Raw genomic sequence first — 23,557 nt, 5'->3', positions numbered from 1 at the left:
TCTAATAACTGTTTTCCAGAGCTGCGCCAGCACCTTATTGATAGCAAGATATCTAACCCTAGAAAACTTGCTGAGGAGGCGGACCGCTGGGTCAGTACCAGGGTCCACAAGGGTCCAGTGGGAGACTCAGCCAAAGGTGGGCAGGGTCCCCAGCAGAAGAGTGGGGGGGACAAGGGTAAACAGAGGGAGTTCCATAAAGGGCCCCAAAGTAATCCCCAAGGGAACCAAGCGAAAGGTTCCCAGCCTCCCCCTGTGAAGAAACCAGGGGCAGACAGGTAAACCTGTTCATAGGGGCCCAATGACCTGCTATGTTTGTAAGCAGGTAGGACATCGTTTTTATGATCCCCAGTGTCCCATGAGGGACTCTAATGTACCACCACGTGCACCCCCGTCAGTTGGCGAGTGTAGCCCTGGGAGGGGAGGAGATGGTTGCCCCTGGTGGGAGGGGGCCCGCAGAGATGTCCCTGGTCTCTTTAGGAGACATTGAAATGGTCCCTCCTCCCCCTCTGCCTAGTAACACTAATAAATATAGGCAGTGGGTGACCATTAATGGCTACAGAGTGGAAGCTCTCAGAGACACCGGAGCGAGTGTGACAGCTGTCAAGTGTTACTTGGTGTCCAGAGAGCAGGTGGTTCCCCACACATTCTACCCTGTAATAGCTGCTGACAACTCCCAGAAAGAGTGTGAGGTAGCTCAGGTTCCTTTTGAATGGGGGGAGTTTCAGGTACTCTTCAGGTTGCTGTGAGGCCCGCCATGCCTGTTGATTGTCTCCTTGGCAATTATTTGGAAGACTCCCCTTGGGCTAAGGTGGAGCGAGAGAGACATTTGAAAATGTTGGGTGTGCCAGAGTGGGTGTGTGCAATCCCTTGTTCGATGACAGCAAGTAAGGGTGTTGATGGGGTCCCGGAGCCTGAAAGTATGGCCCAGGACCCAGCTGTAAAGAGAAGAGGCAGGGGGCGTGGGAACCATCCCCCATAGTTCCCGTGGTCCAGGAGGAGGCAGATCCTGAGGGGAATGCCCTGGAGCCCACAGGGGAACAAGTTGCTGAACTGGGAGACCTGCCCGAGCTGACCCACTGGCAGTAGGATGGTGGTCCCTCCAGGAAAGAATTTTGTGAAGAACAGAAAGTGTGCCCTTCTCTTGTGGGTATGAGGCAGCAGACCTCAGCCCAAACCGCAGGTGATCAGTCAGGGACACATTTTGTCTACTGGGAGAACGATCTCCTGTATAGTGAGCCTAAGGCTGCTGAGCCTGGGTCAGCCCGTGTGCTTGTGGTACCCCAGCGCTTCAGAGCCTTACTACTGGGTTTGTCTCATGACGTTCCGTTAGCTGAACATCTGGGGCAGGACAAGACCTATGACAGGCTTGTCACCCATTTTTATTGGCCTCAGATGAGAAGGGATGTAGACATCCATTGCAAAACCTGTCACACTTGCCAGGCAAGTGGGAAAAGCGGAAGGAAGCAAAAGGCTCCCCTCCAACCTTTTCCAGTCGTCAGTACCCCCTTTGACCGGGTGGGGATTGACATTGTTGGGCCCCTGGACCCCAAGACAGCCCTGGGCAACAGGGTCATCCTGGTCTTGGTGGACCATACCACACGGTACCCGGAAGCCATCCCTCTCCGAACAGTGACGGCCCCCTTGGTGGGACGGGCACTGATGGGTGTTTTCTCCCGCATGGGGTTCCCCAGAGAGGTGGTGTCAGACCGGGGCACCAACTTCATTTCCAATTATATGAAGTCTCTGTGGAAGGAGTGTGGGGTAACCTACAAGTTCACCACTCCTTCCCACCCTCAAGGTAATGGGCTAGTTAAGAGATTCAACCGGACCCTTAAAGGCATGATCATGGGTCTTGAAGAACCAATGAGGCGTAAATGGGACGTCCTCTTGCCATGCCTGCTGTTTGCTTACTGTGAGGTGCCACAGAAGTCTCTAGGGTTCAGCCCCTTTGAGCTTTTGTATGGTCACCCGGTAAGAGGACCTTTGAGTCTGGTCAAAGAAGGCTTGGAGCAATCTCCCAGGAAACCTCCCCAGGATGTATACAGTTACATGCTGGCCTTTAGGAACCAGACTAGGTGCTTCATAGATCTTGCTCAGGCAAATCTGGAGGCCAGCCATGAAGAGATGAAGCGGTGGTACGACCGGAATGCCACTCTGGTCGAACTTCAGCCTGGTCAAGAAGTTTGGGTCATGTCCCCTGTGGAACATTGTGCGCTCAAGGACAGGTGGACTGGACCGTTTAAGGTTGTGGAGAAGAAGAGCGATGTCACCTACTTGGTGGACTTGAAATCTCCCAGGAACACCTTGAGGGTCCTGCATGTCAACCGTTTAAAGCCCCACGTAGAAAGGTCTGAGGTGGGCATGCTCCTAGCTACAGATGCTGGAATAGAGGAGGAGAGTAGGCCTCTTCCTGACCTCCTGTATGCAAAAGAGCAAGATGGGTCAGTGGATGGTGTTGTCCTCTCTGACACACTGACCCTTGAGCAGCAGCAAGATTGTCGCCAACTGCTGGGACAATTCCCTGATCTGTTCTCCTTGATTCCTGGTGTCACTCAGTGGTGTGTCCATGATGTGAACACCGGGGACAGTCCTCCTGTGAAGCACAAGTCTTACAGGGTGACTGACAAGGTCAGAGCATACATTAAGGAGGAGGTCTCCAAAATGTTTGCCTTAGGGGTGGTTGAGCCCTCTAGCAGTCCTTGGGCCAGCCCAGTGGTCTTGGTCACGAAGGCTGCAGCGCCTGGTGCTTCACCAGAACTTTGGTTCTGTGTGGATTACCGAGGACTCAATTCAGTCACCAAGACTGACGCGCACCCCATCCCCAGAGCTGATGAGCTCATAGATCGGTTGGGGGCTGCCCGGTACCTTAGTACATTTGATCTAATGTCTGGGTACTGGCAGATCGCCTTAACTGATGGCACAAAAGAGAGGTCAGCATTCTCCACACCAGATGGGCTCTACCAGTTCCGGGTTATGCCCTTTGGGATGAAGAATGCCCCTGCCACCTTCTAGAGGTTGGTCAACCAGGCCTTGGCTGGACTGGAGGATTTCAGTGCCGCCTACCTGGACGACATCGCAGTGTTCAGCGCCAGCTGGGAGGAACACTTGTGCCACCTCCAGGAAGTGTTGTTGGCCCTGCGCAGAGCAGGCCTCACAATCAAAGCCAGTAAGTGCCAGATTGGGCAGGGTTCTGTGGTGTACTTGGGGCACCAAGTAGGGAGCGGCAAGGTGGCCCCCCTGCAACCCAAGATAGATACCATCCTGGCTTGGGCACCGCCCAAAACCCAAACTCAGGTGAGAGCCTTCTTAGGTCTCGCTGGTTACTACAGGAGGTTTGTCAAGGATTATGGTAACATTGTGCACCCCTTGACTTCGCTGACTTCCAGGAAGCAGCCACAAAATGTGATCTGGACTGACGCCTGTCAAACGGCCTTTGACACCCTAAAAACTGCAATGCACACAGCACCTATACTCCAGGCACTGGACTTTTCTGAAGAATTTGTTGTCCAGACAGACGCTTCAGAGCATGGCGTGGGGGCTGTTCTAGCTCAGGTGAATGAAGGGGGCCGAGACTTACCTGTAGCCTTCATCAGCAGGAGGTTACTTCCCAGGGAACAGAAGTGGAGTGCGATAGAGCGAGAAGCATTTGCTGTGGTCTGGGCACTGAAGAAGCTAAGACCCTACCTGTTTGGGACTCACTTCCGGGTTCAGACAGACCACAGGCCCCTCAGATGGTTGATGCAGATGAGGGGTGAGAATCCAAAGCTGTTGAGGTGGTCCATTTCCCTACAGGGGATGGACTTCAAGGTGGAACACCGCCCTGGTACAGATCACGCCAATGCTGATGGTCTGTCCAGATTTTTCCGCCTTAGTGATGAGGACTCCCTAGGTCAAGGGTAGTTCTCCCCACATTTCAGCTGGAGGGGACACGTGTTAGACCTGACATCATTGGTCTGAGTCTCTCCTCTGTTTACGAGTCTCCTCCTCTGTTTACGATGTTTTTGCTGGTATATTACTTTGGGCACTGTGCCACTTCTGATCAGTGCCACAGTGCAAGTGCTCCCTATGTAAAATTACTGTATTGATTGAATTCCATGTTTGGCTTATTTGGTTTACTGTCAGTCCCTAGTCTAGTGCACCAGGAGTGCCAGGGCTTGTAAATACAAATGCTGCTCGTGGGCTTGCAGCACATGTTGTGCCACCCACAAGAGCGGCCTAGTAAAAGTATGTCTGAAGGTCTGCCATTGCTAGACCTACGTGCAGTCTGGTACTGTCACGCTGACTGCGTAAGTACACCTACTTGCCAGTCCCAAAACCTTCCCTTAACTTAATGTTAGTCACCCCTATGGTAGGCCTGAGGGCAGGGTGCATTGTAAGCATAAGGTAGGACAAGCCTGACCAAGTTGGCATGTCCTAATAGTGAATTACAGCCATATTAGTTTTTTCACTATTGCGAGGTTACCTGCTCTCCATTAGTTAGAATGGGCTGCCGGGGTTATTAATGCTATAATCCTAGCTGGCTCGGGGAGCATGGTGTAATGTCGAGTTTGGTATCCCTGAACTCGGGGTTTAATAACGCATCCGTTTGTGTGGATGGTTTTTGGACTCTGGGTTTGAAAATAGCACTTTTAGAAAGTGGCTATTTTCTTGTCTAACTATTACTGGTTTCTGCTGGTTTGGTGTGTGTGTGACAGGGGCTGGGTGGCTTCAGAGTTCTGAATGAGTCAGTGTGGGGTGAGTGGTGCATTTGCATTGAGAGTAGGGGGAGAGTAGTTCCTGATAGCCTGCCCTGCCTGATACAATGCTGGCTCCACCTCCTGCCGGGCGACTAATAGCTCTGCTCCTGCCAGTGGCAATACTGGCTCCAACTTCTGCTGGGCGTCTGAGGACCCAGCCCTGCACAGTGAATAGGCCAGATGCCTCTGCCTGGCTAAACCCACAAAAAAGCTCTTTTCAAATTTTTCAGAACACTGAAACTCAAATATTTTTTTAAAGATGCGCCTTCAAGTATTACAGAGCAAGTAAAAACCTTCAAACCCAAAAGCTCCTTTTGTGCCCCATTTTCTCACAAAACGATCGACACCTTTGAAAGAGCAGTACTTGCCGACGTCCAAAAAATCAACTTTCGAGAAAAGAAAAAGAGTAACTTAACGAAAATGGAATGGAGCACGATTTCAAACCTCGTCAATGATCAGAAACTAACATTTCAAAGACCCGACAAAGGCGGAGCTCTCATAAAGATGGACACTAGCTTTTAAGTAGAAAGTGTGAATAAACATGTGAAGGATACCAATACATATATCCCTTTAAACAAAGACCCGACTGAAGACTACCAACAAATTCTATCAACGATTCTTGAGCACGCATTTACCATGCAATGGATTGATGAACAAACTAAGAATTTTTTAAAAACCAATTACCCAAGGAGACCCAGGCTATACATGTTGCCAAAAATACACAAAAATGATAAAATACCACCTTTCAGACCCATTGTGTCAGCCTGCGGATCAATATCGGAAAGTATAGGTAAATATGTGGATTGGTTTTTACAACCGATAGTACAAAAAACCCAAACGTACATCAAGGACACCACCACATTTTTGAATCTATTAAGAGACATCGTTCTAGACAAAAACACTGAATATTGGCTATGTGCCATAGATGGGGTATTACTGTATACCTCAATACCACATAATGAAGGTCTGGAAGCATTGGAATGGAACATTGTGAAGCGAACAAAATCTTTTTGGTAGAATTGATGCATTTTGCACTTTACCATAGCTATTTTGAATGGAATAAAACGTTCTATAATCAATGCACCGGTACCTCAATGGGTTTAGGGGGGCCCCCTCCTATGCGAAACTGTACATGACAAAATTTGAACACGATCACATTTTGAACAATACCGATTGGACAGAAAATCTCACAATTTTCAAAAGATACATAGACGATTTATTCCTAATTTGGAAGGGAGACAAGGAACATCTTATAACCAACATCAGCACCCTAAACCAACTTAACCTGAGAATCAAATTTACCCACACCATCAGCAATAACTCGATATCATTTCTGGATGTACAAATTGAAATCATCGACCACAAATTGCAAACGCAAGTTTTTAAAAAGAGTACAGACCGCAACTCCGGTCTACTATATCAAAGCTTCCACCCAGAAACCTTGAAGAACCATTTACCCACAGCACAGTTTATTCGTATTAAACAAATCACTTCTGATCCACAAACACTGGAGAAAGCAATGATCGCACAACAAGATCAATATCTGGAAAGAGGTTACCCCAGAGAGATTTTGGAAGAATCTATCAAGAAAGTGGTCAAATTACCACGAGAAAAATTATTGAAACCAACTGAAAAAACCATCAGTAAAAAAACAGTATGCGTTTTGAAATTTTCTACGGAGACTAAAAAAATCAAAAAAATCATCAATCGACACTGGATGTTAATCAAATCTGAACCAGATTTACATTAGCTTTACAGCGAACGTATAACATTTGCACATAGAAGATCTAAAAATCTAAAAGAAATCTTGAACACTAAGAAACCAAAACCTATTCAAAATAAAGGAATGGCCAAATGTCTAAATTGCACTCACTGCAATAATGTTATAATTGGAAAAACTTTTACGCACCCCACCCAAGGGTATGAAATCAATTTAAAGTACACAGGCACATGTGACTCCAAGAACCTGATCTACGTAATCAAATGCCCTTGTGGCAAAATATACATTGGACAAACAGAACGAAAAGTAAAAATAAGGATATCAGAGCACAAGAGCAATATTCGAACAAGGAATACGAAATCCGCTCTAGCCACCCATTGGTTAGACTGTAATCACCAAATCGCACAATTGAAATATACTATACTTGAGATATTGCCGCAACGCTGTGACATGGACTAAACTAAACAGCATTTGCAAGCTGAATTCTTTTTGATTAAAAAACTTAATGCACTGCAACCGATCGGAATTAATGATAAAATTGAAATGTCTTGTTTTTTATAAATGTACATATGCACAACGTCAGACTTGTTAGGCTGACCCTACTTCCTCATCAATCCCATGATTGACTATACTACAACTCAATTAGATGTATTTTAAATTTTGGTCGATTTTCATTAACTACATTTTAGGTCTAAAATCCACATTGTATTTAATTTCATTCATTTTCTTGTATTATGTTTTACATGATGTCAATTATACTGTAACTGTTGTGAAGACAGTCTTTTTTCCTCCTTTACTAGCAATCGATGCACCACTAATCGCTTTTGCCTCTCCATCGGTTCGAAGTATTGACCTATTACAGCGCAGCTCACTTGATCACGTGATCGTAACTACTGTACAAATGGTATTAGACTTCGTGTCTAAGTACTCAATTTGTTGTACCATTTTATAATTATTATTTCACGACACCACCCTGTCCATCTCTAGAAACGTTCGCTTCACTTCCATTCCCAATAGTTTTCTCAGCAAATATACCGAACGTACTGTTTACTTTCGTACGCTCGCGATCATATGACCTAGTCACTTTCCTACATATACTAACCTGATAGGCTAACCCGATATCCGTGCTCTTCCGCGTTCGTAAGTGACGACCGAGAGTCCTGCGATCGTTCACAGACCGTAAGTTTTTGCGCTGCATGTTAACCTTTTAATCCTGTAATCCCTCGAACTAAGACCCGCTTTTTTGTTTAATTATATGCTAATCCTCTCCCATATTTTCTGGCACATACAGATTAACACTGTTTGAATTTGCACATTCATGCTTTTGTATCGGATTGTCATCCATGAGATAGAACTTATATTGAGTAAAATCAGGATGTTAATCACAGACTGTAATTCTTTGTTTGAATATTAAGATTTGCACTTTTGAATGCTAAGGTCTTGTATGTTTTTCGTTTGACACAGGCCCCTGATGAAGGGTTTTATTGACAAACCCGAAATGCATTGGGCATAATGTAACGTCGCAAAATTCCAGTGATTGCAAATGAACTCTACATTGGAAATGATGATTATTTCTAAAGACATGCTTTATGAATTGAAATAATTGCCATGTTAAAAAACGCAGTGGAATCTCTTTTCTTCTAATACGCCATTAAAAACAGTTGAATCTGAAGAAAACCTACAGGTTAAAGTTGAAAGTGCGCGTCCTTTGTGTTCAACAGATCACATTTGATTCTCATTTCACTAAAGGCACTGACAGACACAGTGCAACAAGGATAGCGCCAACACTAATCTAATATTATTGTACTTATCAAGCAACGGGCACACGAAGATACTAACAATTACTATTTACAAACTCCAGTCTAAACCATCTTCCTGTGCACCCTATAAAGAAAGTAACAAAGATGCAATTCGACGACATAGCTCAGATTACTTCAAAACAAGCAGAACAATTAGCCTTCTCAACGGAGGCAGCTGAAGAAATATACGGACTCATACAAGAGACCAGAGCATTCAGTCCTAATGTTCCAACTACCGCTCAGTTAATCAGACAATTTGAATTTTTAAGTAAAAAAGAAATCAATCAAAGACTCCACGGAACTACACTTATACACTATCACAAGAACAAAAGAATTCCCAGAGGACTTAGAATCGCCTTGAAGCCGATGTTGTGCAAAAATAACAAACAATTTACTGAAAAGTGGTATCAAATTCTGAACAAATGTTCGCTGGACTTAATTCTTCTAATCATACAAGAACTAGCAAATGTCCTGAAAGAAATTGAAAATGATCTTAATAATATGAAAAAGGAACTAGAAAAACTACCAGATTTACAAACAATGCTGGAGGATGTGAACAAAAAACTTGACAAATATGCAAAAGAGGTTAATGATCGTAAAGTACGAAAATATAAAAGAGACACCATAGACTATAAATACGACGAAGTATATACCTGGGCTGAAATATATAACCAAAGGAAATGGCAACAACCCAAATCAAAAACACCAGGTAATTCATCACAAGAAAGCTTAACTTCAGAATCTGACATAGCACAAACCAGGCAACCGCTTCACAAAACTCAGCAAGCAGGAACATCATCTAACAAGCAGTCTTTTTTAGACATAAGCCCAGCGTCCAACGCACCACCTACAGACGTAATAGAAGGGGCAGAAGAATCTGCAGCAGAAATAGCAAAAAGGACAAGGAGCCAAACAGCAAAAGTAACCTAGTCATCAACATTTCTTCTAAACAACTGACGTCAACACAATTGACGGTACTTAACAAAGGAACTTCTTTTGTACCCACTTACAGAACCAGTTTGCCTGAAACTGAAATAGCTCTTTTCAAATTTTTCAGAACACTGAAACTCAAATATTTTTTTAAAGATGCGCCTTCAAGTATTACAGAGCAAGTAAAAACCTTCAAACCCAAAAGCTCCTTTTGTGCACCATTTTCTCACAAAACGATCGACACCTTTGAAAGAGCAGTACTTGCCGACGTCCAAAAAATCAACTTTCGAGAAAAGAAAAAGAGTAACTTAACGAAAATGGAATGGCGCACGATTTCAAACCTCGTCAATGATCAGGAACTAACATTTCAAAGAGCCGACAAAGGCGGAGCTCTCATAATGATGGACACTAGCTTTTATGTAGAAAGTGTGAATAAACATGTGAAGGATACCAATACATATATCCCTTTAAACAAAGACCCGACTGAAGACTACCAACAAATTCTATCAACGATTCTTGAGCACGCATTTACCATGCACTGGATTGATGAACAAATAAGAATTTTTTAAAAACCAATTACCCAAGGAGACCCAGGCTATACATGTTGCCAAAAATACACAAAAATGATAAAATACCACCTTTCAGACCCATTGTGTCAGCCTGCGGATCAATATCGGAAAGTATAGGTAAATATGTGGATTGGTTTTTACAACCGATAGTACAAAAAACCCAAACGTACATCAAGGACACCACCACATTTTTGAATCTATTAAGAGACATCGTTCTAGACAAAAACACTGAATATTGGCTATGTACCATAGATGTGGTATCACTGTATACCTCAATACCACATAATGAAGGGCTGGAAGCATTGGAATGGAATCTCCTAAGAGAAGAACATTGTGAAGCGAACAAAATCTTTTTGGTAGAATTGATGCATTTTGCACTTTACCATAGCTATTTTGAATGGAATAAAACGTTCTATAATCAATGCACCGGTACCTCAATGGGTTTTGGGGGGGCCCCCTCCTATGCGAACCTGTACATGACAAAATTTGAACACAATCACATTTTGAACAATACCGATTGGACAGAAAATCTCACAATTTTCAAAAGATACATAGACAATTTATTCCTAATTTGGAAGGGAGACAAGGAACATCTTATAACCAACATCAGCACCCTAAACCAACTTAACCCGAGAATCAAATTTACCCACACCATCAGCAATAACTCGATATCATTTCTGGATGTACAAATTGAAATCAACTTCTACGCTCCCAAACGCCACCTCCGATCAGCCAACCACGCCCTCGCCGCCGTCCCCCGCATCCGAAGAGCGACTACAGGAGGAAGGTCCTTCTCCTACCTGGCCGCCAAGACCTGGAACTCCCTCCCGTCCGACCTGCGCCTGACCCAAGACCACCTCTCCTTCAGGAAGAAGCTGAAGACCTGGCTGTTCGAGCAGTAGCGGCACCCCCCCCCCAAGCGCCTTGAGACCCTACGGGTATGTAGCGCGCTTTACAAGTGTCACTGATTGAAATCGTCGACCACAAATTGCAAACGCAAGTTTTTAAAAAGAGTACAGACCGCAACTCCGGTCTACTATATCAAAGCTTCCACCCAGAAACCTTGAAGAACCATTTACCCACATCACAGTTTATTCGTATTAAACGAATCACTTCTGATCCACAAACACTGGAGAAAGCAATGATCGCACAACAAGATCAATATCTGGAAAGAGGTTACCCCAGAGAGATTTTGGAAGAATCTATCAAGAAAGTGGTCAAATTACCACGAGAAAAATTATTGAAACCAACTGAAAAAACCATCAGTAAAAAAACAGTATGCGTTTTGAAATTTTCTACCGAGACTAAAAAAATCAAAAAAATCATCAATCGACACTGGATGTTAATCAAATCTGAACCAGATTTACATCAGCTTTACAGCGATTGTATAACATTTGCACATAGAAGATCTAAAAATCTAAAATAAATCTTGAACACTAAGAAACCAAAACCTATTCAATATAAAGGAATGGCCAAATGTCTAAATTGCACTCACTGCAATAATGTTATAATTGGAAAAACTTTTACGCACCCCACCCAAGGGTATGAAATCAATTTAAAGTACACAGGCACATGTGACTCCAAGAACCTGATCTACGTAATCAAATGCACTTGTGGCAAAATATACATTGGACAAACAGAACGAAAAGTAAAAATAAGGATATCAGAGCACAAGAGCAATATTCGAACAAGGAATACGAAATCCGCTCTAGCCACCCATTGGTTAGACTGTAATCACCAAATCGCACAACTGAAATATACTATACTTGAGATATTGCCGCAACGCTGTGACATGGACTCCACTAAACAGCTTTTGCAAGCTGAATTCTTTTGGATTAAAAAACTTAATGCACTGCAACCGATCGGAATTAATGATAGAATTGAAATGTCTTGTTTTTTATAAATGTACATATGCACAACGTCAGACTTGTTAGGCTGAGCCTACTTCCTCATCAATCCCATGACTGACTATACTACAACTCAATTATATATATTTTATATTTTGGTCGATTTTCATTAACTACATTTTAGGTCTAAAATCCACATTGTATTTAATTTCATTCATTTTCTTGTATTATGTTTTACATGATGTCAATTATACTGTAACTGTTGTGAAGACAGTCTTTTTTCCTCCTTTACTAGCAATCGATGCACCACTAATCGCTTTTCCCTCTCCATCGGTTCGAAGTATTGACCTATTACAGCGCAGCTCACTTGATCACGTGATCGTAACTACCGTACGAATGGTATTAGACTTTGTGTCTAAGTACTCAATTTGTTGTACCATTTTATAATTATTATTTCACGACACCACCCTGTCCATCTCTAGAAACGTTCGCTTCACTTCCATTCCCAATAGTTTTCTCGGCAAATATACCGAACGTACTGTTTACTTTCGTACGCTCGCGATCACATGACCTAGTCACTTTCCTACATATACTAACCTGATAGGCTAACCCGATATCCGTGCTCTTCCGCGTTCGGAAGTGACGACCGAGAGTCCTGCGATCGTTCACAGACCGTAAGTTTTTGCGCTGCATGTTAACCTTTTAATCTTGTAATCCCTCGAACTAAGACCCGCTTTTTTGTTTAATTATATGCTAATCCTCTCCCATATTTTCTGGCACATACAGATTAACACTGTTTGATTTTGCACATTCATGCTTTTGTATCGGATTGTCATCCATGAGATAGAACTTATATTGAGTAAAATCAGGATGTTAATCACAGACTGTAATTCTTTGTTTGAATATTAAGATTTGCACTTTTGAATGCTAAGGTCTTGTATGGTTTTCGCTTGACACAGGCCCCTGATGAAGGGTTTTATTGACAAACCCGAAATGCATTGGGCATAATGTAACGTCGCAAAATTCCAGTGATTGCAAATGAACTCTACATTGGAAATGATGATTATTTCTAAAGACATAATTTATGAATTGAAATAATTGCCATGTTAAAAAACGCAGTGAAATCTCATTTGCTCTAATACGCCATTAAAAACAGTTGAATCTGAAGAAAACCTACAGGTTAAAGTTGAAAGTGCGCGTCCTTTGTGTTCAACAGATCACATTTGATTCTCATTACACCCACAACAAACCCTGGATGAGGGGAATTCCCCTGCATGGACAAAGGGATCAAAGCCAAAAAGGGGTATAAGAGAAGGACCCCTGAACCTAGAATTTAGATCACTTCTGACAAGGAACCCTGAACCAAGGACAAGAAGCCTGCTGATCCAAGGACTTGCCTACCCCTTCTGCCAGTGTGCTGTTTGCTGGGGGGAATCCTGCAGTTGCTTCTTTATTTTTGCCAAGGAACCAGGAGAGAGGAACTGTGTGTGTACTCTCAAACTTTGCTAAAGAAAATCTCCAAGGGCTGGAAGAGTGCCAGCCTCCTGTTGAAGTCACAGGGCTAAAGGACTTCATTTATTTGCTAAAAGTGCTTGTTGCTGGAACCTGAAAATCCAGCACCTCTGAAAGAATCCAGCAATCGCAACCCCAACGGACGCCGCCGAATCCAGTTCGACATCGTGAGTAACGGCTCCAGTGTCCCGCTTCCTCGACGCCGGCCGCCGGGCCCGATCAATGCCAGTAGCGACGCCAGTGAGTAGTGAGTTTGGCTCCAGCTCCAAGTGACCCCGTGTCTGCACCGCCGCTGATCGCATCGACTCCGAGCCCTCTCGACGCCGTGAGCGCTGCTCACTCTTGCAACATCATCATCGACATCGACGACGACGCCGTATCCTGCTTCGCCTTGTGAGCGCTGCTCCTGCCTGACATCTGTCGACGCCGCCGCAGATCGCCTCGACTCCGAGGCTCGATCAACGCCGAAGACGCGATGCTGGACATCTCGACGCCGCTGATCATCGTGTGCTTCGCTTTTCCAAGGTACTGTGTTGTGGGGGTCTGTGTGACTCCGGGCTCGACGTAGCGCTCCTCGTGGTCGACGCCGAACCTTTGGATTAACTTTGCCTCGACGTCGTGTGACTCCCGTGTGGGTTACATTGTTGCCAAGAACTGTGTTTTAAAGAATAAGAGTTGCATTTGTTACTAAAGACTTTGTGCTAAGAAGACACTACACTTGAACTATTATTTTTCCTTCCAAGAGTATTTATTAAGATTGTGGTATATTTTTGTCATTATTTGGTCTTGTGCTAAGACTTATATAAACATCCTTATTTTTATAATACTACTGTGTCGTGTCCATTTGTAGTGTATTCACTTTATTACTGTATGTGGTCATAAATGCTTAACGCACTGCCTCTGAGATAAGCCTGTCTGCTTTGCCAAGCTACCAAGGGGGTGAGCAGGGGTTATCTAAGTGTGTGATCCCCTTGCCCTGACTAGAGGAGGTGAGTCACTATTTGTCAGGAGTGTATACCTCTGCCAACTAGAGACAGCCAAGTCCAACATACATCACTTGGCTGATCTGCACTCTTCAGTTCCACTTTCTGGAGGGTGCTGTTTTAAGACATTCATAAGGTGAGAAACTGTCGGAAGCAGTATCCATCAGAAGAAAAGAAATTTAACTCAGATTACCTGCCAAGGTCTTTGTGCATCTCTCTGCTTGAGAAATTGCAATTAGGTTGTTCAAGTAAATGTAATTCTTTTAGTTTCTTTGTGTACCCATACAAACGATATGACTTTTTCAGTACATTTAGAGCTATGTATTGGTGTAAACCCTGTGTCAATATTTCACTGCATCCAGAAGATATAAAAAATGTGAAGCTAATTTAAGTTTTTAACAGATTTGCTCAATATTTTGTTGCATTTCCCAAAAGGAAAACCATAAATCCCAGAAGGCTAACTAATGAAACATTGCCCTGAATGTCTGGAGTCAGTAATACTAAGTATGTGTGCATTTTCTTAAGGGAGGTTGTTTTTGCAATGAGTTATGTCATATTAGCACAGACCTTAAAATTGCAGCACAATCACTGTTCATGGTGCAATTTTCAGTTGATAAAAAATATCAAACTCAAGGCTACATGGAAAGTATAAAAAATATATATTTTGTATGATCTATGGAATCTCTTGGTGCAAGCCACGCCTCCCTTGCTATGACTGGCTGGCTAAGCAGAGCACTCTGCATATATTTGTCAGATATTCAGCAACTTTTTTATAAAACATATGGGCCGATTCACAGAATGAACTTAAGACTCAATCCTAAACTTACTACTATTTTGGTATTCACAGAATGCACTTACTACTTTTGGCATTCACAGAATGAACTTACTACTTTTGGAATTCACAGAAGTTAGGATTTTGTCTTAAGTTTGTCTTAAGACAGACTTAAGACAGACTTAAGACAAAATCCTAACTTCTGTGAATACCAAAAGTAGTAAGTTTATTCTGTGAATGCCAAAAGTAGTAAGTGCATTCTGTGAATACCAAAATAGTAGTAAGTTTAGGATTGAGTCTTAAGTTCATTCTGTGAATCGGGCCCATAGTATTTACCTACAGTCTCCCTACGCAAAAGCAATTCCCTGTCAAAATTTGACTGCTGACTTTCTTCATCAGGGTCTCCTGATGCATGTGGTACCACACATGCATGGGTTTCTATGGGTACAGGATTTTCATGGGTGATAAACTGGGTGCAACACATTCTGAGAACTTCGAAAGCAACGGCAAGCAAAATGCCAGTTAACTGTAGAGTTGCGGTCTCGTTTATGCGCGCTACGTCACGACGTAGCGCGCGTCAGCCGTCATTTTGAGCGCACTGCGCATGCGTGAGTCAGATAAATTGCTCGGAGAGTGTTGGACACCCGGCGCTCTTTTACTGTATAATGTAGTCAATAAAGATTCACTCCACAACCTCCAGAGTTCCTTGGCATTTATTGCAGGCGTTCCCAGCACCTTTACAGTGGCGACGAGGGTTGGGATCTGCCCAACAACAACATAATAGAAAAAAATAATTGGACAATTAGAAAATAAAGGTGCATAAGGCCTGGAAAAAAAAGACAGAAGGCACAGACCCAGCAAGGGAACCACCACGAGGAGCACCAGGAGCAACATAGTGAAATCATAGCACAGGCAAGTGGCGATAGTAGGTCAGCAGCACAGAGGCATAAGGGGGTGCACGGAGACATCGAGGCACCAGGGACGGAGGCACCTGACAACTTGAAGGAGTTACAAAGGCACTATCCTGTGGAGCACCAGCACCCCATAGAGGCCCTGGCAGAGTGGGCGAGAAGCAGCGAGGGGGGCGCAGAAGGACCCCAGTCAGACCAAGAACAAGGTGAGGGCGCGAACGCGCCAGGTAGCCCAAAAGGTCCAGGGGAGAGGAACCTGAAAGACGCGCCACAATGAGCGCGCAGGCATCTTCACTCACAACACCGATCCCGTTCTTGCTGAAGCCTGGAGAACCTCAAATGAAGTGGGAGGACTGGAGAGAGTACTTTAAGAACTATATTGAAGCCTTAGAAGAAGAAAATGGGGAGGCTTTCCCAAGTGCGAGGAAGAGAAGGATACTCCTGCATAACCTAGGCCCGGAAGGAATAAGGGTCGAAGAGGACAATGTGCTATGTGTGGAAGAAAAAGGGCTGGGCACTCACTGTAAGCGCTCCCGCAAACCACAATACAACATGGTGATAGGAGGAGTTAAAATCAAGATCGTAGTGGACTCGGGATCCCCGTACACCATTGTCCAGAGAGCAGTGTGGAATGAAAAATTCAGGCCCACACAGACGAGCTCATCCCCATGGTAGGATACAGGACTCTAACATTCTAATTCAGAGGAAGGAGTGTGGAGTGCACATTGTATGTAGCTGAGAAGGGCCCATAAGTCTTAGGATGGATGAACCAAGGTGAACTGGGGATGAAATTGGACCCGGGGGGGACATTCAAGTGCTGATGACAGCCCCCGAGAAATGGCCGGACCGGGAGAAGATGAAGAGTGACTTCCCGAAAGTATTTGGTGGGGAGGTCAGCAAGCTGGATAAGTTGACACATAAGATTGTACTCAAGGAGAACTCCAAACCTGTATCCCACAAGGTCAGGAAAGTGCCCCTAGCAGTAAGGGAAGCAGTACAGCAGGAACTGCGCTGATTAGAAGAAAATGGGATCATGGAGCCAATAGATAGCTCGGAGTGGCTGGCACCCTTGGTGGTTGCGATGAAACCTAACGGCAAGGTCCGCCTATGTGTAGACCTTCGAGAACTGAACAAGTGCCTAATAGTGGAAAAGTTCCCGTTGCCTCGCATAGAGGAAATCCTGGCCAAAACGAAACGGGTAAAGTGTTTCTCCCCATTGACCTTACTTCCACCTATGACCAGATAGACCTACATCCAACAAGCCGGAAACTGACATCCTTCATAACACCCTTCGGATTCTATCAATTCCGCAGAATGCCCTTTGGCCTTGCTTCGGCAGCCGCGTTGTTCCAGAAATTAATGCACTGCCTCTTCAAGGACATCGAGGGTATCCAGTACTTCCAGGATGATATACTGGTGATGGGGACAGACCAGAAGGATCGTGCCAAGAAGCTAGACAAGGTACTTCGAGTGCTAGAGGACAATGGCCTGACAGCAGAATGGGAGAAGTGTCGACTCGGAGTGACGTCGGTCACATACTTGGGACATGAGATAGGAGGACACAGCATCACACCTGAAAGAGCGAACATGAAAGCAATCTGCGATTCCATGGCCCCTACCAACAAAGGGGAGGTGAGATCCTTCCTTGGGATGACTGAATACTATAGTAAGTTTGTACAACACTCTTCCACCAAGACGCACCACTTGAGGCAGCTGATATGGGACAAAACGGGTTTTAAGTGGACAGAAGAGACTCAAAAGGAATTTGAAGCCTTAAAGAATGACATCAGTCAAGCTGTACCACTCCAAGGATACAACCCTCTTGGACAGTCGATATTAATGACGGATGGCAGTGAGAAAGGACTGGGAGCGGTCCTCATGCAGGAGAGTAACGATGGGACGGTGGAGACCCTCAGTTTCGCCTCAAGATCCCTATCGCCCACTGAACAGAAATTCAGTGTGATCGAAAAGGAGATGCTGGCGGTGGTATGGGCCATGGGGAAGTTCGCCAATTCCTATGGGGCACGAGATTTCAACTCAAGACAGACCACAAGCAGCTGGTCAAAGTGCTCTCTTCGAGTGGGCATGCGAGTGCCGCGCCGCGCATTGCCAAGATGACATTGAAATTGCTAGAATACAGGTATGATGTGGAATACATACCAGGGACACGAAACAAAGTGGCAGACTACCCAAGCAGAGCTGCAGCTATGGAAGGAGCTCCCAAACCATCGGCTGAGAATGAAGAGATGGTGGCAGTGATGGAAGATCCAGAATGAGTGATAAGCAAACAGGAATAGACACAAGCGTAAGAAGAAGACAAGGACATCAGAGAGGTCAAGGAGTGCAGAGAAGAGACGGTTGTGAGAAGAGCTCCGGAAATTCTGTGAAGTCCGAGAGGAACTATCAGTGGGTGACAATGGATTATTTGTGTACCGAAGTGATAAGGTAGTCCCCCCGGCGATGTTGATTCCTCACCTGCTGGCGTTACTACACGAAGGACATCTAGGAATCGTAAAAATCAAGATGAGAGTGAAACAGATGTACTGGTGGCCTGTAGTGGATATTCAAGTGGAAGGGAACGTGAGAGAGTGTTATCAATGCCAAAGAGCGGACAAAACTCTGAAGCCCTTAAGGCCGGCTTTAGGAAAGTTTGCCCAACCGAATAACCGCTGGGAAGAAGTGTCTGTAGACATTCCGGGACCCGTACTTGACTCCCAAGGAACGCCTAAATATCTCTGCGTCCTCGTAGACAAGTATTTGAAATGGCAGGAAGTGCACATACAGGAGGAGATGGACACTGAGACCGTGCTTAGGTTCCTTACGCCCGTCTTCCTCAGGGAAGGTATTCCCAGATCCATTCTGAGTGACAATGGACCGCAATTCACCTCGGAGAAGTGGCATAAGTACGCGGAGAGAAATGGGATAAAAATCAAGCATACCTCCATATACCATCCTTCGAGTAATGGACAGGTGGAACGTTTCAATAGAGTCATAATGGGGTCCATCCAAGCCGCCATCCCGATGGGTAAAGATTGGGAGAAAGAGGTCCAAAGCATGATGTGGGCCTACTGCATCACCCCCACCAGCACAGGGTACAGCCCTTTCCAAATACTGAGAGGGAGACACCCCTTCACCAAGGACAACGTAGCATGGAGGGAGAAGACGATCACCAGCAAGTGGTCTCCTGCAGTGGTGCAGCACAACCTAGAGAAGGCCCAGAGGATATATACCGAGCACTACAATCAGAGGAGAAATGTGAAGGAAACCACCCTTGATAGAGCGGAATGGGTGAGAGTCAAATTAGCGGTGCTCAGGAGAAAAGGGGACAGTAAATACAGCCAACCACTACAAGTTTAAAGAAGTATACGACAGAGCTGCATTGCTCAGTGATGGTAATGTGTGGTCCCAGGACCGCATGTCCAAATGCAATAAGATCCTGAAATGGTCCCCGGAGGACGAGGGGAGGCAGCCACAAAACCAAAGGCAACTGGAGAATGAGGAACGTTCCCAGGGAGGAGAAGAGAACCCAGGAGCAGACAGAACTAACGAGGAGTCAGGAAACAGTGACACCCCTGCGGCAGAGGAACCTCCTAGTGAGGAGTGCGTGACCCCGAGGAGAGAAAGGCCCTGAACCTCCTGGGATGATTCCTGGTCCTGGTTTAGTACCCGTACGATTGATGCGACGATCGACAGTAGGGTAGAGAGCTATCCCTTGCCAGCTGGTATGAGAGGACGTGGCTGTACAAGGTTCCCATAATGATGATGTCCAACACTGATGCATTGACCGAGTGGTGAGCCCTGATGAATCTGCCATAAAGTGCATAAGGCAGTGAAACATGTTGGCTACAGGTATTGGTATGCGACGTTAAGCTACCAGCCTTTTTATTTCATCAGTACACACCAGATCTATTAATAAAGGTGTACTATTGGTGTGCCTGCTGATTTTAATCACTTTTGATGTCACATCAAGGAACGATTCCTTGAGCCCTTTGTTTTGCACCTGTCCTTTTTCACAACACGTATGGTTTTGTTTTGGACACTCTTTTCCTTCATCTTACTTTGAAAAGGAATGGCAACCGATGATGAGAAAGGGGCTGTAAACTGGTAACATCTGCCAAGTGCCCAGAGGGTTGTTCGCCCGTGAGGTGTCATTCTTTTTCACCACACAATTTTCACTCTATTTATTTTCAAGTGTGGGTGGATGTACTGTCTCAGTTGAGCAGACATCTGGGGATGTGTCGAGTTGAATTCCTTTCGGAATCTCCCTTTTTAGCTACAAACAATGGTTTGATTTGGACAGCTAGGCAGAGATAGAATATACCCAACTACATATAGAGAGGGTGCAAGACTGGATCTAAATAGTATAGTTTTTTCCAGAAAATAGTAATTGGATACTTCTATTGATTGGTGCCAGACCTCCCTCATCCTGAATGAATAGTCACAAGATTGTGCTAAACAAGATGGTTGTCAGATTTTAAGCATTTTATTCTGCAAATGATGGTAATTGCTTCAATCACCCTTAGGTTTCAGGGGCATAAGGGTACCAGACATATGTGGTTTTTCTATGAGTTCAGGGCATCCATGGACGATAAATTGGGTGCAGTGTATTTAGGAAATTTGGAAAACTATTTCGAATGAAATGCCTGTTTAAGATACTTGCCTTCTGGTGGTACATATCACCCCATGACTTTATGGCAACATATCTCAACAATATATTTGTTATATCGCTATGTCATAAAGTTTCTTTTGCTGGGGGTCAGATTGCAACAGATTTGCAAATTGCGATAATTCAATGAACAAGACTTTAATCAATTTTTCAACATTTGTTTCTGCAAAACATGTTAGTTTCCTGCAGTCTTCCTCTCAAAGTAACATATCCTTAGCAAAGGCTTTCTCCACATCTGTGATTCCCTAGGTCTTCACAATGTGTGGCTATGAGACACAGTGAGGTTTCAATGGCGTTGATCGGAGGTTTACACGCTAGATCCCAGGAAATGGTTTTGATGGTTTGAATACCATTGTGGATGTCTGCAAAATGTAGGCACAGTGTTGCCAGAACTCATGGAGCCCTACCAACCACAGACATTTCTCAAAACTAGAGGCACAGGAGAATCCATGGTAATGTGACTAGGATGAATACCCACATATTGCAAGAGCCTGAATCCTCTAAAAGTGTGAAAGAATGTTTTTTGTTTTTTTAAATTAATTTTCTTATTTCTTTTTTCTGTTACAGAAAACTCCAGAACTTTAAGCAAATGGTGATAGTCCTTATGTCCATATTCCTACACATCTTCTAATTGAAATGGTACATCACAACTGTGGGTGTGTTGACTGCACAAGATAGAAATAAGCAAACATTTCAAGTATTTGAAGATCCCAATAAACATTATGTTGACTTCACACTATCACATATTTGGCCTTTTCCTACAGTTACAATAGGCCCTTCCACACATGTACTCCAACCAATTAGTTGATATTATACTTTTCCTAACATAGGTGCATGTAATGGCTGCTCTACTGCTGACATTTTTTGTGAATGCCACAAGCAAAAGAGGGTCATATAAAGAAGCTATATTGACTACATCATTTTTTATTTAACACTGTGTGCTGAATTAATCGATACGGCTGTGGTCCCAAGACTCGAGAGGGACCATGGCCCTTTGATCCTTCAGCTCAATGGTTCCTTGACTAATGGGATACACAATCTTCTTGGAATAGGTTCAGCTGATTTATCTGTTTCTAATAACAGAATGAATGTAAAGTGGAAGCATTTATGCAAATGTTGGTCAGTTATTTCAGCTATGTATAAAAGTCTTAGTCAAATTCTTTTCCACTTTAGTAAAAATATATATGGCGAATGCAACCTCTTAACTAGTAGTTTACACAAAAAAATCCAATAGAATAGGATCTCAAGCTTGGTTAAATAAAGATTACTTAGCCACAATTAACACTATCAAATATAAATTAAATACATTTGAATAAATAAAAAATATTAATAAATGTATTATAATTACATTACTTCCCACCCTATTCCCCAACAAACCCACAACCCGCTCCTACAAAAATGACACAATCAACATAAATACCAATACATTAATTGAAAATAATTAACAACCAATTAAAAATAATCAATAATAAATTATTATCAACAATTTAATCTATAAAATGTAAAGTAAACAAATATTAATAAATACTAACTATAAATATATGTATTATAATTAAATTACTTCCTGCCCTATTCCCCCATAAATCCACAACCCACTCTTCAGAAAATGACACAATTAACATAGTTACCAATTAACAATAATAATGATAATAATTAACCACCAATTAATAATGAATTAATAATTAAATAATTCCCACAATTAACACTATAAAATCTAAATTTAATACATAACAAATAATTATTAATTTATAATTAAATTACTTCCCACCCTATTCCCCTATAAACCCACAGCTTGCCACGGATATAAAAAAATGCAAAATTTAATTAAAATAAAATTAATAACTACTAAAAATGTATATTCACAACAGAAGCAATACTTATACAATGAAATAGTTCACATTATTTTAAAATACATACTAAAATATATAACACTAATTATAACATCCATATATTTGCAAACAATGTTGATGATTTCGATATTTTCAAAAGCAATGTTTCTTAACTCCAAGTCAATATTCTTGACCATGGTATTCTTACTGTCGATATTTCTGCATCACAATATTTCCAACTCAATATTTGTGTATGTCAGCAATTAAAACTCGATAATCTATCTATCAACCCACTGCAGCACATGCGAATGACAGTGGATCCTCACATTTGTGATAATCACAAAGCGTAGAAAGCTTGAGATAGCAGGACACAGTGCACTTACAACCCAGGCGGGGTCAGAGAAGAGCTGACCCATTCTACGCCGTAGTACAGTAGTCATCCTGCAGCAAACAGGCCCTAGAACTCACACCATGTAAAAATCCCAGTGACGGGTGGGTCAAAACTCATTAGCCCTTGTGTGGCTCTTCCCAGCAACTGCTCGAGTGCCCTCCAGCATCAGACATCAAATGCATCAGCATTTGTCCAATAGGACTGTAGCGACCCCCAGATAACCCTCGGCCTGCTAGCTTGTGGCAAGATAGAACAGTAGAGTTTTAATTGCTTCTGGCAGTGACCCATGTCTAACAACAATGATGTGGCAGTGGTGATTTTATAATGTCCCCACATACATACCATCCTCCACTTAGCCAATAGCGAAAGAATAGTGACAAAAAACTCCATCCCCCTCTGGATATTAGGGGGCAGATTGATGAGTTCTGGCGCATCTCTGCAAATCAGCAGGGATGCGCCAGAACTGATGCGTCACGCGATTCCCTCCTTGCGGCACCACAGATGCGCCGCATTTACAATGCGGCGCACCATGGTGCAAGGAAGGGCAGATGCGTGACGCATCTTGTGGTGTACGGGCGGCGCATTGCTGGAGTAGCGTCGCAAGTGCGACGCAACTCCTGCAATGTACAGAGGCCACCCATACATAACGTGGTGCGTCACTCCTTACAACTGCTTCAAGCAGGCTTAAGGATTTGACGCAGCAGCCTCGTAAAACTGACTCAGTGAAATCTTGTAGATTTCACTGCGTCAGTTTTACGGGGCTTTCCTACGAGGGAACGCCCACCCTGCGACAGAACGCCCCATTGAAACCTGACGCAGGTTTCATGTGGCGCAGGGCTTTACAACGTGACGCATCTGCCTAGATGCGTCACGTTGTAAATAGGTCGCAGGG

This window comes from Lissotriton vulgaris, chromosome 4_1 (assembly GCF_964263255.1).
Source record: "Lissotriton vulgaris chromosome 4_1, aLisVul1.2, whole genome shotgun sequence".
In the NCBI taxonomy this organism is placed as follows: Eukaryota; Metazoa; Chordata; class Amphibia; order Caudata; family Salamandridae; genus Lissotriton; species Lissotriton vulgaris.
The sequence above is the reverse complement of the archived record's forward strand: the minus strand, read 5'-3'. Positions refer to the sequence as shown.